This window comes from Canis lupus, chromosome 23 (assembly GCF_003254725.2).
Source record: "Canis lupus dingo isolate Sandy chromosome 23, ASM325472v2, whole genome shotgun sequence".
Taxonomy (NCBI): Eukaryota; Metazoa; Chordata; class Mammalia; order Carnivora; family Canidae; genus Canis; species Canis lupus.
This window is the reverse complement of record NC_064265.1, coordinates 37,965,153-37,980,531: the sequence shown is the minus strand read 5'-3', so window position 1 is coordinate 37,980,531 and position 15,379 is coordinate 37,965,153. Positions and strand designations below refer to the sequence as shown.

General features: G+C 39.5%; 1 protein-coding gene across 10 annotated transcripts in view; it reads left to right on the top strand.

Annotated features, from left to right (window-relative positions):
• The first annotated feature begins 225 nt into the window (after positions 1 to 225).
• TFDP2 (transcription factor Dp-2) overlaps positions 226 to 15,379 on the top strand; it is a 167,121-nt gene continuing 151,967 nt past the window's right edge. For 5 of the 10 annotated variants that reach the window (XM_049099897.1, XM_049099896.1, XM_049099901.1 and 2 more), the window contains exon 1: positions 230 to 516. The gene's annotated coding sequence lies outside the window, so the exon portion shown is untranslated. Of the gene's footprint in view, positions 517 to 15,379 lie in introns of all 10 variants that reach the window. The other 5 variants (XM_049099899.1, XM_035704950.2, XM_049099898.1 and 2 more) reach the window with 4 other exon arrangements.

The window sequence follows — 15,379 nt, the reverse complement described above, 5'->3', positions numbered from 1 at the left end:
CGAGCCCCGGGCCGAGCGCCGCAGGCCCCGCCCCCTCAGCGCGCGGCCCCCTCCCCTGCTCGGGAGGCCCGGGGGCGGGGTTTGTTTACTCCGTGCACGCACCGCCGGCCTGGCCAATCCGGGGGCAGCGGCGCCTTACGTCACTCGCGCCGAGAGCCAATCGGGGCTCACCGTGCTGCTCCGCCGCCAAAGCTCGCGCGGGGGAAGCGGGGCCGTGGCCGGGTTGGGCGAGGGCGACCAGGCGGCGGGGATCTGGGCTGCGGCCGCCGCCGCTTCTCGGCACGCGGGCGCGCTCCGAGCCTTCCTTTTTGGGCAGCCTCGCGGGCGCACGCACGGCCGGCGTCCCAGGGCCGCGGACTCGCGGGCCTCCGCCGGGCAGGCCGCGGATCGCCCACCCCTTCCCCCAGGGTGAGTCCGTCGGGACGCGGGCGCCACCGGAGCGGAGGCGCCGAGCCGCGCCCCAGGCTCGGAAGAACAGCCCTGAGCGGCCGCCTCGTCCTCTGCAGCCGAGCGGCGGTAAGGTCCGGGGCGCGGGCGCGGGCGCGGGCCGCGTGCGGAGGGCCTCCGGCCCCGGCCCCTCGTGTTCCCGGGCAGCCCCCCCCCCCCCCCGGCCGTCTGTTTATTCCCACGGCGCCCCCGGGCCGGGCCGAGTCCCCCCTGAGTGGGGGTGGGGTGGGGTGGGGTGGGGTGGGGTGGGGGGCGGGACCCGGAGAGCCCCTCCCCCCTTCCCCTCCCCCCGCGCCCCGGGAGGGGGCGGCGACCCCGCGTCACGCCTCGGGCGGCGGGCGAAGGGCTGCTCTCTCCTCTCGGGTCTCTTCAGGTCTTCAGGGCAGAACGATGGCTTCTAAGTCTGGTTTTCCGACTTTTCCGCCGCCCATGACTCACACGCCTCCATCTGTCCCCGCCAGGTGTATTTCGGAGCCACAAAGCTCCGTGCGCTTGCGAGAACCTCCCATGTCGCCCAAGGGAACTTCCCTCTAGAGTGGAGGGTCGCCTCGGGGGCCCGCGCGCCTGGAGGAATTGCCCAGGGCTAGGACCCCCTCCCCCGCTGGAAAATAGAGAGGTTTTGCAGGATCGGCTCGGGGACACGGTTCCGACCGGCCTCTGGCTCCAACTTTTGTTGTCTTGCCTCGTGGGGGTCTGCAACCGCCTTTTCCAGGTGTTTCGAGGACCAGCCTGCGGAGCATCTGGAACGAGCTCGGCCGGGTCAGGCGCCCCGCAGGAGTTGGGCGCGTTTGTTCCGGTCTCCCGCGAACGCGGGTTCAGAGAAGCGCCCCGTATTGTTTCTCTTTTTTTTTTTTTTTTCTGTCGAAACAGTTAACAGGCTCATCCCTTTTCATATTTGCTGCTGAAGCTCCCTTTGAGCCTTTGGTACGTTTCTCTTCCTCATTCTATCTCACAGGGCTCAGACTCCCTGTCCCACTTATTTGCTCTCTTTTTAGTAAGTCAGTAGCTCATTCTCTTCCTTCCTTCCCCTTTCTCCCCTAAATCTTAGTTTTGTGAATTTTCATTTGACTTCGGTAGCTTGATTTTTCTTCCTTTCTTACCCCCCCCCCCCCGGGCCACTCTTCTTTTAATGGTTCGAAATGATCTTCGCCCAAAAAATACAAAGTTATTCATTTGCCCTCTGTTAGGACTGTAACCATGATCCAGGCTGTGCTCAGAATTAAACGCAAGATAATGTAGTTGATCTGACATTGCATGTTGCTTTTCTGTTTCCTTGGCTAGCCTATAATCTAGCTAAAGCTTCGTCACTATCCTATTGCTATGATAAATCTTTAATAGTAGCGCCCATTCTCGAGTAACACCGGGAGAAAAATCAAATGCCTAGACCCCAGATTCTATCACCCTCGTGTACTGGCTCTGGATGCTTTTATTTATTAGAACATCTTGTGCCTGGAACTAGAGTCTGGTCTACTGGCAGACACGGTGTCTGTAGCACTGTTCTGGCCGTACAGTTGCAGTTTCAGCAATGTGGCACCTATATTTAATAAAGGCTCAACGCTTATTCCACGTACTTTTGAGTCCTCTTTATTTCTAGCGGTTTAAGAGGGAAAACGGAATTTTTCAAGTGTGTAATACTTCATATTACCAGTCTGTGATCCTGTAACTTTCTCCTCCACTCTTTTAAATGTGTAGTCCGAGTGGCACTTTTCAAAGTTTTTCCCTTGCAGCCAAAAACTCTTAACTGTCTGAGCTGTGTGCTCTCAATGCAAATTGAAATTGGACGTACAGATGATTATCTCTAATGTGAGAAGAATTTGTGGCTGAAAATTATGCACTAAAAGATACTTTAAAGGATTCAAAGACTTTTTTATAATTAGGAATTGAAATGTGAAGGGACTTTTTTTTTTTAACATGATAGAAAAACTGGCTTTGTTCTGCTGTTGTTAATTTATGTTTTATATTTAAAAAATGCATGATATTTACGTTGCACCACAGCATTTTAAAGCCCTTTTAGATATTTGAAAGTTTTTATTTTATCTTATTTTTTAAATTTTTTATTTTATTTTTATTTATTTATGATAGTCACAGAGAGAGAGAGAGAGAGAGAGGCAGAGACATAGGCTGAGGGAGAAGCGGGCTCCATGCACTGGGATGCCCGACGTGGGATTTGATCCCTGGTCTCCAGGATCGCGCCCTGGGCCAAAGGCGGGCGCTAAACCACTGCGCCACCCAGGGATCCCTATTTGAAAGTTTTTAGAACACTATGAGGAAACAGACTAAGCAAAAATTAAATTCATGGCAAAGGTAGTGAATTCGAACATAAATATTCTGACTTCTATTGTTAGTCTGTCATTCTTAACAGTTAACTCAGAAATAAGATAAAAAGGAAGAGTTTATTTATTTATGTTTTTTTTTTTTAAAGATCTTATTTGTTTATTTGACAGAGAGAGCACAAGGAGAGCGAGCTGCAGAGGGAGAGGGAGAAGCAGCCTCCCCACTGAGCAGGGAGCCCCACATGGGGCTTGATCCCAGGACTTTGATATCATGACCTGAGCTAAAGGCAGGTGCTTAACTGACTTGAGCCACCCAGGCACCCCAAGAAGGGAGCGTTTAAAATAAAGCTTTGTTTGTTTGTTTATAGATTTTATTTTATTCATGAGAAACACAGAGAGAGAGAGAGAGAGAGAGAGGCAGACACTCAGGCAGAGGGAGAAGCAGGCCCCATGCAGGGAGCCTGATGTGGGACTCCATCCTGGGTCTCCAGGATCACACCCAGGCTGAAGGCGACGCTAAACCACTAAGCCACCCAGGCTGCCCTAAAATAAAGTTTTAAAAGCAGAGCAGGGAAATTTCTAATTTGAGCATTAGATATTGAGTAGTACATCTTAGCATCTTTTTATCTTTAAACTTAAGTATGTTTCTTTTAAAGGTTAAATAATAAGCCACACTATCTAAGAATTTACTCACAGTAAAGTTTACATTGTCACTTGGCAAATTTTACTTCTTTTTTTTTTCTGACTTTGTCATATATTTTAGACTCTAATAGCAAAATGTATCATAATAGATCTTAGAAGAAACTGGAAAGCATAGAGTTGAGGTTTTTAGATCATAGTACTGTAAGTTATAATGAATTTTAAAGATTATTAGATATACTTGCCTTTTCATACTTAAATCCTTTCCATTTTGATCTGAGACATCTTACTATAGGGGTGGGGCATGAATAGATTTAAAAGTAGGTTTATGGACTCTTGGAAATTTTATGCAAAATTGTATACATTTGTGTATTTTTCTGGAGAGAAGATTCATAGGTATCTAGTTTCTGAGGCATAGGTATTTGGACAATTCCAATTTTTACAATGTAATTTCCTTTACTGAACCAGAAATTCCATCTTCACTGGTTCTAATTCTGTCTCTTCCATAAGTGGGGTTTCAACTATTTGAAGATACTTCTTATAGTCCATTAATTCTTTCTTTAGACAAAATATTCTCAGTCTTTTGATTTGAGACTCCTCACATTACTGATAGCTTATTTGTGGATTTGTTTCAGTTTATCCATATTCTTCTTAAAAGTGTGGTATCCATAGATATTTAATCAGTAAAGAAGACCGTAAGTTACCTTTCTGATTTTAAAACATGTATTTTAAGATTAAGAGTAGATTTGCTTCTTTGGCAACCACATTGTACTGTTAGTTCATAATAATGTCCTGGCTGAGAAGACAAACTCTGGAGCTAACCTGCCTGGGTTTAAATCCTAGCTCTTCAGTTTATCAGCTGGGTGACCTTGAGTAAAATATGTAAACATTTTTTGGGCCACAGTTTTCTCATATGTAAAATGGGGTTTATAATAGTACCTGTCTCATAGGATTGTTAAAAGGAATAATTGAACATATGCTATGTAAAGCATTTAGAATGACCCCTGGCATTTAAGTGTCATATACATCACCTTTTATTACTGATTTTGTAGTCAACTAAAATTCTTGAGTTGTTTTGCTATGTTCTCCCAATTTTTTAAAAGAATTTTTTTTTGGTAGGACTTCAAATTTATCTATATTAAATTTTATCTTGTCAGATGGGTTCCATTCTGTTGACTTTAACAATGAAAAAAATATTTGGTCATATGATAAATATGGACTTATTTAAGTATAGATTTGATAAGCTGTAAGTTTGATAATGCTGACATTGCCTTCATGCACATCTTATTAAAATGTTGATTAGGCAGGGGTGAAAAAGGTTTGCTCTACCAGAGATTCTCTTAAGATTAATTAAAAAAACTTATTAATTCTTTGGCTTAAGTTGTTCTGACAGAAATTCAACTAATTTAGCATATTCACCCCAAATATTTCCAAATTTTCACAAGAAACATATAAAAAACTTAAATAATTGCCTTCCTAAAATCTAGATAATTTTATGTACTTCATTTTTTAAAAAATCCTACCAGATAATTTTATATACTTAATTAAAAAAAAAAACCCAACCCTATCAGTTCAGTAACTGTCAGGAAGAGACCAGTAATCTGCCATTATTTGTCCTTAATTAACTGCTATACTGGTTTCCAGTAGTATTGTTGGTTACTATCTTTTCCATGTTCACAAACTTATCTAAGAAATGATTCTAGAATCCTGGCTAGAGTTATATTTAACTTCAGCAATCAATAGTTGACAGGATCACCTTTCCCTCCGTTTTTTTTTTTTTTTTTTTTTTTTTAAGTAGGCTCCACACCCAGTGAAGAGCCCAAAGCAGGGCTCAAAGTCATGACCCTGAGCTGAGATGAAGAGGGAGATGCTTAACTGACTGAGCCACCCAGGCTGCCTTCTCCGTTTTTGAATAGTACCGCTGCATATCCTGTCTTTGACCTTATGGGATCCTCTCCTGCTTCCCATAGTTTCTGAATAGTTGCCAGCAGCTACGTGGAAATTTCATCTGGAGCTGTATACCTCGTGGACGTTTTGCCTGGAACAGTTAAGAACTCTGTAATCTCATTCATATTGAGCTTTGGTTTTCATTAATTTATTGATTAAATTTATTAAATGCCCCTTTTATAAGAATACCAGTGTTTGTTTAACCGCATCCAATCTGAGAGGATTTTTCTTAATAGAGATGCCTGAAGTAAAACTGTAAGCCACATCTATGTCTCTCCATTCCTGCAGTTACCATAGTCTGGGCCTCCCCTCTTTCTTCTCTGGACTATAGTAATAACTTCCTATTGACCCATCTTCTCTAATCTTTTTCTTTCTCTAATGCTTTAGCATTACAGCCAGAGTAATCCTTGTTTTTAAAATGTATGGATTTCTTTAAAATCTTTTCTTCCTCATTGGAATAATCTGTAATGATCTAATTAGATTTTTAACTCTCAGTATTTTTCAACTCTTAGTTTTTCTGTTTACTATACTTTTAAAGTCAAGCCCCCTCCCCCCCCCCCCGCCACTTTTTAGCCTTCCTTGTTATTAGGGATAATATGTACCATTAGCCAGATAGGCATGGAGGATTGGTGACTTCCAGCTGGCCTTTGTGTGAATCACTCAGCAGACAGGTATGGAGTGCTTACTAGATTACAGGCACTGTGTGAGGGGCTGAGTTGACAAACTTGACAAAACCTCAGCCCTTCAAGAATTCTAAGTCCGGGGGGGGGGGGGGGGGGCACCTGGGTGGTTCATTTGATTAAGTGTCCTGCTCTTGATTTCTATTCAGGGCATGATCTCAGGGTTGTGAGATTGAACCTGTGTGGGGCTCTGTTCTGGGCGTGGAGCCTGCTTAAGATTCTCTCTCTCCCTTTGCCTCCCCCTCTGCCTAGCCCTTGTGCAAGCAACACTCTTAAAAAAAAAAAAAAAAAAAAGGAAAGAAAGAAAAAGAATTCTAAGTGCAGGAAGAGATAGAATAGAGGAAAGGATTTGGAGAACCAAAAATCTTTTTTTTTTCACATTTAAAAGCATAATAAATTTTTAAGAGATTCTATTTTACTTTAAATAGCCTAGTATGTGGTTACTGAAGAATGAGTTTGTTAAAGTGACTGATTCAGTTGTAGTTAAGTTATATCAAATTGTAAAAGAGCAGATCTATAAATGTGGAAAAATAGTACATATTTCAAACTGCCAAAATAAAATGTTTAATCAGAACTAGAAGCAGAAGGTGGTTATAGGGGGATAGGCAAAAAGCTGTGAAGGGGGAGTGTGAGGTACAGGTCTCTAGTTATGGGATAACTAAGTCACAGGAATGAAGGTTCAGCATAGGCAGTATGGTCAGTGGAGTTAGAGTTTTATGGTGAAGGATGGTAGCTACACTTGTGAATCCAGTGGTAACATAGGGAGATGTTGGGCCACTATGTTACATATTTGAAACTAATGTAACATTGTGTGTCAACTATACATCAATAAAAAGATAAATAAAAACTAACCGTAAATAAAAGCAGAAAAGTGGTTATATAAACCTATTTCCACTTTTTCAGAGGCTCTGTCCTCTGAAACATACAATGAGGTGCTGCCTTCAAAAATAAAAAACAAAAAGTTACTGGAAGCACTAACTTCTCTTTTACAGTTCACTCAAGAATGGACAGTTAAAAAATAAATTTAAGTTTTTCTTCACAGCATCCTTGAAATTATGGTGGTAATATAAAACTACCTATAAAAGAGGAGGATTTATTCATTGCTATTCAAAGGAGAGAAAGGTGATGATAAGCAGTTGCACTCAGAACATATACAACTAACAAGTGGTGGTCCGTAAAGTGACTTCTAGGTTAGTAAGTGTTTGAAAAACCTGTCAGATAGTAATTCTGCACTATTTGATACATTTTAAGCTATAAAAATATAAGAAAATTTTGTAAGCATAATGATTATGTATCTTTAAGTTGAACAAGTCAGTATTTGCAGGCAACAGAATAATATATTACCTGTGCAGGCATTCCAAGAAACATAAACTGAAAAATCAGTGTGAAAAATTCCATCATTATGTATGAAAAGAAGTAAAATTTTTACTGATGTTAACATTCTGCCTAATTTGCCATTAAATTCATACTATCCCAGAGATACTATATATCACAGTTGCTGTAAAAATAGCTACTAAAGTATTCTTTCTTCCTGAACCAAATTTTTTTTTTTATTGTTATTGTATCAGATCCAGTGGTATTCTTGGGATAATCAGGACTATAACATACTACAACTCCGAGAAAGATCTGTTTCGAGTTTAGTTGTGTAGGCTAGTTGAAGTTATGCTCTAGGGAAAAGAGTTCAAAACAATTGAATTTCCTCTCGACATAAGTGACATAAAATAAGTTTCAAGAAACTAAAATGCTAAGCAAAAGCATGTGAAATTAATACTAAGGAAATGACTTTTCAGAAAGGGGTCACAACAAACAAAATACTTCTTCCTCATAACAAAGACATTCCAAGAGATGTGAGAGAGATCATACTAAGTAAAGAAAACAAGAGATTCTGTTAATATAAGTAGCTCATTGAAAAAAATGAAATTCTGTTTAAAAGGCCATTCTTTCATAATCTGCAAGATGTAAAAGACCGTGATATATTTTCTAGGATTAAGTAAGAAGATAAAGATCCATAGTCTGAATATTTTGTACTCGTTATGAATTTGTAATGGCTTACTTTACCCAACACCTACTATGTGGTAAGGATCTCAATTAATTCTTCCCCAAAGTGTATGAGATAGATTTAATGTCTTTCATTTTACAGATAAAGACACAATTTACTTTACAGGGATTAGAAAAGCAGTAATGGCAGAGCTGGGGCTGACCTATGAATCTGTAGAGCTCTAGTGCTGGTCACTTCACTATTCTGCTTTGCTAAAATACTGTCTTAGGACATTAACATTCATGCAAGAACCCAACAATCTTTATAGCTTATTCCTAGTTGGTCTTTCCAGTATAGTTTCTGTTTTTATTCTAGAGTATTGTGAATTTATCCAAATATAAGTGAGTAAGTGACTTGAAAATTAGCCATTGTTTTTGACTGAGTATCCTTTCACTGTGTCACTGTTTACTAATTGAAAAAATAGTTTCTGTGTCATGTATGTGGTATCTTCAATTCAGCTGTATTTCAGTTAATTGGTTAAATCATGATTATGAGCTATGTGAATCTATTATACTGATGGTTTGCTGCAAATAAAAATGAGTACCTATTTAGATAGGGCGCACTAACTTCTTTGTAACAAATAATTTTATTTTATTATAAGGTCTGTATCATGTGTCATATGTCCTTTTATATTGTTTAAAAATTAAATGTATGTAGGCTAAAAGAAAAAAATGTGTATAATGAAATGATGTAAAATCTCAAAGTTGTGATGAAAGAAGAGAAAGAGGCTAAAAGTGTTTCCAGAAAGTAAGAAGAATAAAAATATAATTGCAAATAATAGTGGCACAGAGCAGAAGCAGCATGTATTTCATAGTTACAGACGTGGTGGCCAGTTCAATTTATGTCTGGGAAATTGAATATGCAACAGGAAAATAAGTGTATTTAAAAATAAGATTCTATCTTCATCAGGGTGGAATATATAGCACAAAAGAAATCTTTTTTTCTCTTTGCCTTTAACTTTAGGCATATATTGAAGCATTCTGACAAACTGTTGAATGGAGCTCAGATCTTAGTATCAAAAACCTTTGACTTATTTAGTACTTATTCTTGTTTATATAAAATTTACTTGAGTATTTCAGTCTGGAGAGAAATATTTTGACTCAGATTGGCCTTGAGTGAAAACAGGAAACTATTACATTAATTTGACTTACTGTTACATAAAGCTTTCTCTGATTTTTTAAGTACCTCATGGGTAGAATAATCCTCCGCCCACCATCTAGTTGTTTATTAGTCTTCCCATGACAATACACAGAATATGAAGCAGTTTTTCATGTTGTAACTAAAGCAGTTTTGATGAATTTTATGCAGTTAACCTACATCTATTTTAAGTAACCAGTCTGTGTAGTACTTTTATGTCCAATACTGGAAGTTCTCACAGTTTACATATTCTAGTGCTTACACGGTGTGGATCTTACTGCCTATTTTATCTACTCTTTGTCTTAAGAGTGTACTCTAGGAGATCAGGTGGCTAAGGATGAGGAAATAAAGTAGGCTAATTGTGCTTCCTGGATTCTTCTGGGCTTTTAGGGTCTCAGGTTTGTCTTTTTATTTTGAACTAATTTTAGACCTACAGGAAAGTTGTAAAAGTTTTACAGAGAGTTAATTATATTCCTCAGCCCATTTTCCCTAATGTTAACATTTTATATAATTGTAATTATTAAGAGCAAGAAACTAACATTGGTACAATATTATTAGCTAAACTACAGACCATACTTGAATTTCATCAATTATTTTCACTAATGATGTTTTCTGGTCCAAGATCCTATCCATGTTCCAATGTTGCTCTTCTCTTCTCTTCTCTTCTCTTCTCTTCTCTTCTCTTCTCTTCTCTTCTCTTCTCTTCTCTTCTCTTCTCTTCTCTTCTCTTCTCTTCTCTTCTTTCTCTTCATTCGAGACAGAGAGAGTGAGAGGCAGAGACACAGGCAGAGGGAGAAGCAGGCTCCATGCAGGGAGCCTGATGTGGGACTTGATCCGGGGTTTCCAGGATCCTGTCCTGGCGGAGGGCGGCGCCAAATCTCTGAGCCACCTGTGCTGCCCCCTACATTGCTTTTAGTTGTTTTATCTATTTAGCCTTCTCTGTTCTCTAGCAGTCTTCAGTTTTTCTTTGTTGCATGACTTTGACATTTGAAGAGCACTGATTGTATGTTTTTCAGAATGTCCTCTACTTGTGCATTGTTGTCTCATGGGAATGCGGTTAAACATTTTTGGTAAAAATACAAGTGATGTGTCTTTCTTTCACAGATATCATATCAAGGGGTTCATCATGTCAATATATTTCATCATCAGTGATATGTACTTGGCCACTTTGTTAAGTTGATGGATGCCAGGCTTCATTTTTTTACATCCAGATCTCTAATCCTTCGGAATTTATTCTTGTGTATGAAGTGAGATATGGCTCTAATTTTATCTTTTTCAAAATGGTGCCTGGAACTTCTCATTAAAAAGCTCATCTTTTTAACTGGTACAGAAAAGCATTTGAGGCAATCCAACACTCATGACAAAAACACTCAACAATAAGAACAGAACAAAGCTACCCTAATACAATAAAATCTGTATATGGAAAGCCCACAGCTAACATACTCAGTGGTGAAAAGACTAAAAGCTTTTCTTCTAGAGGCACCTGGGTGGCTCAGTCAGTTGAGCATCAGGCTCTTGATTTCGGCATGGGTTGTGATCTCGGGTCGTGGAATTGAGCCCCACATTGGACTCTGGGCTAGCCCAGAAATTCTGGAAGTCCAGATTCTGGATTTTTTATTTTAAGATTCTGGACTTCCAAAATCTGCCTGGTATTCTTTCCCTCAGCCCCTCCCCCTGTGCACGCACAATCTCTCAAATAAGTCTTTAAAAAAAAACTTTTTTTTTAAAGTTCAGAAATAGGATAGGGATGTCTGCATTTACCACTTCTGTTTAACATGGTACTGGAATTCCTGGCTAGAGCAATTAGGCTAGAGAAAGAAATAAAAGGCATCTAAAAGAAGCAAAATTATCTCTGTTTATAGACAATAAGATCTTACATGTTAAAAAATCCTAAAGATTTTACATATAAAAACCTGTAACAATTGATAAACTCAGCAGAGTTGCAGGATAAAAAAATCAACACACAAAAATTAGTTGCATTTCTGTATGCTAACACAGTGAACAATTCTAAGAGGAACTTAAAATTCTATTTAGGGTAGCATGAAAAGGGATGAAATACTTGGTGCATTGATACACTGAAAACTAAAACATTGCTGAAAGAAATTAAAGACACAAATGGACAACCTGTTTGTGGATGGAAAACTTATTATGATTAAAATACACAAAGTGATGTACATATTCAATACAATCCTTATCAAAATCCCAATGATGTTTTTTATGGAAATAGAAAAATCCATTCTAAAATTCATATGGAGGGCAGTCTAGGTGGCTCAATGGTTTAGCACCACCTTCAGCCCAGGGCGTGATCCTGGAGACCCGAGATCAGGTCCCACGTCAGGCTCCCTGCATGGAGCCTGCTTCTCCCTCTGCCTGTGTCTCTGCTTCTCTCTCTCTCTCTGTCTCTCATGAATAAATAAAATCTTTAAAAAGTAAAAAAAATTCATATGGAACCTCAAGGGATCCTAAATAGACAAAACAGTCTTGAAAGAGAACAAAGCTAGAGGACTCACACTTCTCCATTTCAGTACTTACTAGAAAGCTTTAGTAATCAAACAGTATAGTATTAAACAGGGACAGATATGTAAATCAGTGGGACATAATAGCCCAGAGTAAACCCTTGCATATATGGGCAGATGGTTTTCAACAAGGGTGCCAGGACCCTTTATGGGGAGATGACAGCTTTTTCAACAAATGATGCTGGGGAAACTGGATATCCACATGGAAAAGAATGAACTTGTACCTTACTTTATACCATACACAAAAATTAGCTGAAAATGAATTAAAGACCTAAACTTAAGAGCTAAAACTACAAAACTCTTAGAAGAAAAGATAGTGGGGTGCCTGGGTGGCTCAATGGTTAAGCATCTGCTTTTGGCTCAGGTCGTGATCCTGGGGTCCAGGGATCAAGTCCTGCATGAGGCTTCCTGTAGGGAGTCTACTTCTCCCTGTCTATGTCTCTGCCTCTCTGTGTGTCTCATGAATAAATAAATAAAACCTTGAAAAAAAAGACAAGGAAGAAACTTCATGACATTGGATTTGACAAAGATTTCTTGGACCAGGGGCTCCAGGTTGGTGCAGTTTAAGAGTGATTCTTGGTTTGGGTTCAGGTCACGATCTCCGGGTTGTGAGATTGAGCCCCACATGGGGCTCTGCACCCAGTGTGGAGTCTGCTTGAGATTGTTTCTCCCTCTCCCTCTGCCCCTCCTGCTGTCTCTCTCTAAAATAAATAAATCAATCTTAAAAAAAAAAAAAAGATTTCTTGGACCTGATACCAAAAGCACAGGTACCAAAAGTAAAAAGTAAAATAGGTTAATTGGATTCCATGAGGTTTTAAAACTTCCCTACATCAAAAGACACCATCAAAAGAGTGAAAAGATAACCTGTGAAATGGGAGAAAATATTTGTAAATCATATATATCTTTTTTTTCTTAAAGATTTTATTTATTCATGAGAGACACAGAGAGAGGGAGAGAGGCAGAGACACCAGCAGAGAAAGAAGCAGACTCCATGCAGGAGCCCGACGTCGGACTTGATCCCGGGACCACAGGATCACTCCCTGGGCCAAAGGCAGGCACTCAACCGCTGAGCCACCCAGGTGTCCCTAAATCATATATCTCTTAAGGAGTTAATATCTGGAATATATAAAGAACTCCTATCAAAAAACCTGATTGAAAAATGGGTAAAGGACTTATTAAATAAACATTTATCCAAAGAAGATATACAAATAGCTAACCAGCATATGAAAAGATGCTTGATATCAGTAATAATTAGGAAAATGCTAATTGAAACCACAATAGATACCACCTCACATTTCTTAGGATGGCACCTATGAAAAAAAAAAAGTGTTGGTGAAGATATGAAGAAATTGGAACTCTTGTACACTGTTCTTGGGGACATAAAATGGAACAGCCACCATGGAGAACAGTTTGGAAGTTCCTCAGTATTAAAAATGGAATTACCATATGCTTCAGCAGTTCCACTTCTGGATATATACTCAAAGTGAATCTTGGGGTGCCTGGGTGGCTCAGTCAGTTAAGCATCTAACTCTTGATTTTAGCCCAGGTCATGATCTCAGGGTCATGAGATTGAGCCCTGAGTCGGCTCTGCACTCAGCGGCAGGTCTGCTTGAGATTCTCACTCAGCCCCATCCGTCCCCCCACTTGCACACATGCACTCTCTCTCAAATAAATCTTAAAAAAGAAAAAGTGGAGTCTTGAGATATTTGTGCACCCATGTTTACAAAAGGAGGAAGCAACCCACGTGTCCATCAACAAATGAATGGAAAGCAGTGTGGCATATATATACAATGAAATATTATTCAGCCTTAAAAATGGAAGAAAGTTCTGACACTATAACATGGATGAACCCTGAGGATGTTATGCTAAGTGAAATAAGCCAGGTACAAACAGACAAATACTGTATGATTCTACTTGTATTCTACTTAAAGTAGTCAGAATCATAGAGATAGTAGAATGGTGGTTGTCAAGAGTTGGGGGGATGAGAGTGTGTGAAGTTATAGCATTAGTTTTTCAAGATGAAAAGAGTTATGGAGATTGGTTACATTAAATGTGAGTGTACTTGATGCTGCTGAACTCTACACTAAAAAATGATTATGATACTAAATTTTAGGGGTGCCTCGCAAGGTCAGTTGATCAGAGGCTATATAGTATTTTTAATGTCTGGTAAGGCTGTTCTCCATATTTTTTCAGTACTTACTTGGTTATTCTTGTGTGTTTTTCAACTTTATTTTGTTTAGTTTAGTTCTTTTTTTTTTTTTTTTTAAGCAGGCTCCATACCCAATATGGGCCTTATTAACTCAAGACCCTGAGGTTAAAAGTCACATACTCTACTGACTGAGCCAGCAAGGCATCCCTCTGTATCAACTTTGTTTTATTTATTTATTTTTAAAAAGATTTTATTTATTTTTTCAAGAGAGACACAGACATAGAGGGAGAAGCAGGCTCCCTCCAGGGAGCTCGATGTGGGACTTGATCCCGGGACTTCAGGATCATGCCCTGAGCTGAAGGCAGGCGCTTAACCACTGAGCCACCCAGGCGTCCCTGTTATCAACTTTTTTTTTTTTTTTGGCTCTTTTCAGTTTATTGCATGAAGGAGTTACACTAGTCCAAGTTAAAAGCAGACCCCAAATGGTTACATTATACAAGCTGTGAGGTTTTTAAACTTGTGACAAGGGACAGAAGGGAAATTCTACTCATTGCAAGGAAATCCTCACTTAAGCTTCAGTGAGCGTCAGGAAGCGAGGGGGCTCGAGCGGGAGGCTGCTGAGTCCTCGGCGGCAGCTCAGTGACTGGGGACCTGTTATCAACTTTTATATCAACTTGTCTAACCTCATAAAATCGCTTGTTAGTATTTTTATTGGGATTACACTGAACGTATTCATTAAGTTAGGGAGAATTTATATCTTTATGATGTTCAGTTGTCTTACCCAAGAACAAGATACATTTTTTCTTGTTCATGTCTTCTTTACTGTCTTAGGAGTTTTTTAAAATTTCCTCAAATAGCTTTTTTTTTTAAGAGCTTTATTGAGATATAAATCACATATAAAATTCACCCTTTAAGGTATACAATTCAGTCATCTGTCATATATTCCTAAGTATGTGCAACAGTCACCACTACCTAAGTCCAAAACATTTTCATCACCCCAAGAAGAAATAACATACCCATTAGCAGCCATTCTCCCTCCCCTTCTCTCTCCTGCCCTTGGCAACAAATTTACTTTATGTTTGTATGGATTTGCCTACTCTGAATATTTCATATAGATGGATTCATACGACATATGGTCTTTGTGACTGGCTTTTTTCACTTAGCATAATGTTTTCTAGATTTTACATGCTGTAACATGTATCAGTGCTCCATCCCTTTTTTATTGCCACATAATACTCCATTGTGTGATATACCGCATTGTGTTTATCCATTCATCAGTTGGGGGGGCATTTGGGTATGTTTATACTTTTTAGCTATTATAATAATGTTGCTATGACCATTCGTGTACCGACATGTTTTCAGTTCAGACCTAAAACTCATATACAAGTTTTATATATTTCTTATAATCTAATATTTCATCTTTGCTGTTGGGTTGTCTTTACCATTATAATCCACCTAGTACTTAACTGATTTTTGTTTTTCTCTATTTTTATTGTTGCTGTACCTAAGTTAAATTCAACCATAATCTAACATTATTGGTTTTATTCTTGCCT